Genomic DNA, 3,251 nt, shown 5'->3' on the forward strand with positions numbered 1-3,251 from the left:
TTTATGATTTTATTGGTTTAATAACTAATTCCTAGAAAAAATTGGATGTCAGAAGGTACATAGTCTAGGAGAATATGTAGACATATTATGTGTAGGGCCTTGCTTTATGATTAGGGAGGTGAATATTGATTTCTTTTTCTTTTTCTTTTTTCAGTCAACCTTCTTTTCATGGTGGTGGATTGATTTGACAATATATTGTGTAAATTTCAATAATGCTATTTGTGGGTGATTTCCTTGGACATAATTTTCTTGGTTTTCCACATGGATACAAAGTATGTGGCTGGCATAGTCTCGTTGAATACTACTAATATGAATAATAAAATTACATTTATGTTCCATAGGAAGATTTTTTTTGAATTTTGCATGATATGTTCGTTGAAATGCTAGAAGTCACTCAACTCCATCCTGTCCCTAATGCATATGTAATTGTCATGAATTTTAATCTCAGAGGGATATCTATTTTTTTTTTTGCCAATTAGATTAAAACCTATGTTTCATTGAATGCTTAAGGCAGACAATACAACAAAGATTATAAAATTTCTTGTATATATCTTACTTCAATTCTAGAATTTGCACTTGAAAATTGGAAGAAAATATTTTCTTTCACTTCATAAAAAATCTTAATGTTACAAGCTCATATGATAATTGCAGTAATAATAAATCCATGGATCTACATGAGGGGGGAATGTATTTACAAAATGTATGCATGCATGGGATAACACAAATATTTTTGTCAACAAAATCCATTTAATTCCTTATCATTGTTTCTTTCCGTTTCTCTTTTCCTTGCTATTATTGGCATGATTACCACTCTTAATGCCCACATTTCATGGTACACCATTACTAGTGTAAAGCATCTAAGATGCCACTCCATTTTGAAACCTTTCAATAAACACTTTTGTCATATTTTCAACTAGGTTTGTAATTACATCAACATTTGTGCCAACTTTGCGAGTTGAAGTGCCTCCTTGAGAATAATGTTTTCTGGTAAGGGTAACATTCACATGAAAAGGTGGCTTGGTTGTGTTTTAGGGAGACTTCATACCCTATCAAATGGTTTTCTCAGTTGAATCATATAATTTTCTTAAAAAAAGGCATATGCACATGATGTGTCGAATTTTCTAAGCACCCCCCCATCTCCATCTTTTGCTTGATGGTAACCTTGGAAACCCTGACACCACCTAGCTTGTGATTTTTTCCTGTCAGTATGTATCCAAATATGTGAACCATTCCATTTTTTGCAAGCTATTCTTCTTTAATTTTCTTGAACACCATCCCTTTCATCCTCAACATTAGCACACCAATATATAAAAGGGTTGTCTATGCCACTCTTTTGAACACCACTTCTAAAACTAGGAAGGCAACTGAATAGCTCCTCCATCCGTAGTTCATTATCTTAAATTTTCATCCTAACTAAATACAATAGAACCTCATATCCATTGTGGAGTTTCATAAAAGCTTCCTCAAATTTTACATTGTCCATATATTTGTCAGGATGAACCAAAATTCCCTACTTCTTGTACTCCTTTTTGAGGACAACAATTCCTATGTTCTCATAATGAGATAAACCCAACACTACATGGTGACCAGGGCTATCTAATAGTTAGAATACTTACCCTTTAGAAGATGGATCTCCTCCAGCCAAGCCACTGGTTGCAGTCACTTTTTCACTATCTCCAGACTGACTATACTAAGATATTTCACAAAATTATATAGCTAAAGAAAATTTACCTTCTTCACCATGAGTAACACTGTATCCAAATAAATGAGAAAAATTTCTTTCCCTGCCATAAGTTCATTCAGATTGTGGATCAAAACCCCTCCCTTCGCCTCCTTTTGCATTGTTATTTAGAAATTAAATAAAAATGTCAACAGATATGACAACTAAGTTCATGCACAAGCCATGCCACGATATCCCACATGAAATTTAGCAGAATATATAGAGTACATAATTGTAATAAACAATGGTAAATGTTCATAATTCGTAGAAAAAGCAATACCTACTACTATAGTGAGCAAGATAGTCATCTAAAATCTACCATGTATACATAGAACCACCATCCCAATAACAACCGTTGTCAAAACTGAAGTTTTGTATCTAAAAACAAATGCCACTGTGCAAACCACACCCTGAATCAATAAATCCCAAGCTCATAAAAACATTGAAAATATCTTCCATTGCGGTGAAACTACGAAATTTGCACCAAATAACTAGAAAAGAGGATTATGTTCCCAAATGAAATAATGAGTTCATGCTTATGAGACAAAATTCCAGGTAGAATATGAAAAGGAGCAAGAATAACCTCCCCAAATGCAATAGCCATGTGCAAAATATGGGCCATGTATGTCAAATCCTATGAACAATAAAGTCTCTTGCCTCTAAAATAGTTGCAATGAATGTCATTAATAGAAGATTATTCTATTGGATCCATTCTAAAGCTTTCCTAAATAGAGTAGATGCACATTAAGATTTACTCATTCCCATTCCCTACTAGTTGTTGGGAAATGATATGCATCCAATTCTCTATTCTTTCTTGCATCTTAGAGTATTGAGTATTAGTTGCTCAAGTAGGGAAATGTATGTCTCTTTTTTAACATTAAGAATTCATCAACCTTTCCTCATACTCTCTTGACTCACTGATGTTAGTCCCATCACCATCTCCAACAATTATTTTCACTCCATTTCCTTTGGATGTACTTATTTTTACTTATAAGAATTTATTTTTGTACTTAGTTGTCTTTTGGATAGGGAAGTTTTTCCCTTATCAATGTTGAATTCTGCAGGTGTTCCACCCCATTTAAAATCTCCTAAACCTTTTTACATTTGTGATTTAGACCTATAGAAATTGTTCTGATTGGCTGGGAAATTAATAGTTTGAGCATTCTCACTCTTATTTCCGGATCCCTTGTGTATGACTGAAGTTGCAAACCTTGAACCCATTTTTCTTGAGGGCATAGTCTAGTTGACTCTAAAGAGGAAACATTTTCCATTAATCCATTATTTTAAAACCCCTTACCATGAAGTTTTCCCTTTGTAGCCATGAAACCAAAATCTACAGGCCTTCTGATCTGTCTCGTGCCAAATCCAGTATGAATGGTTCACCACCATATGTTTCCATAAAGGCAAGAACTATATATTTATGTTTAATATATTCTTTGGTACAATGGAACTAGAGCCTCAACATGGAGAGAGTTAAATGAATTTCAAACCTTGTTCGAAATTATTTTGCCACTACCTCCTTCTACCAGGA

At 33.8% G+C, this 3,251-nt stretch overlaps 1 pseudogene; it reads right to left on the reverse strand.

The window, feature by feature from the left end:
• Positions 1 to 758: 758 nt before the first annotated feature.
• On the reverse strand, positions 759 to 3,042 carry LOC149148758 (uncharacterized; annotated as a pseudogene).
• Positions 3,043 to 3,251: the final 209 nt, after the last annotated feature.

Source organism: Pinus tabuliformis, chromosome 9 (assembly GCF_031772625.1).
Source record: "Pinus tabuliformis cultivar Carrire ecotype Pingquan chromosome 9, CPIR1, whole genome shotgun sequence".
Taxonomy (NCBI): Eukaryota; Viridiplantae; Streptophyta; class Pinopsida; order Pinales; family Pinaceae; genus Pinus; species Pinus tabuliformis.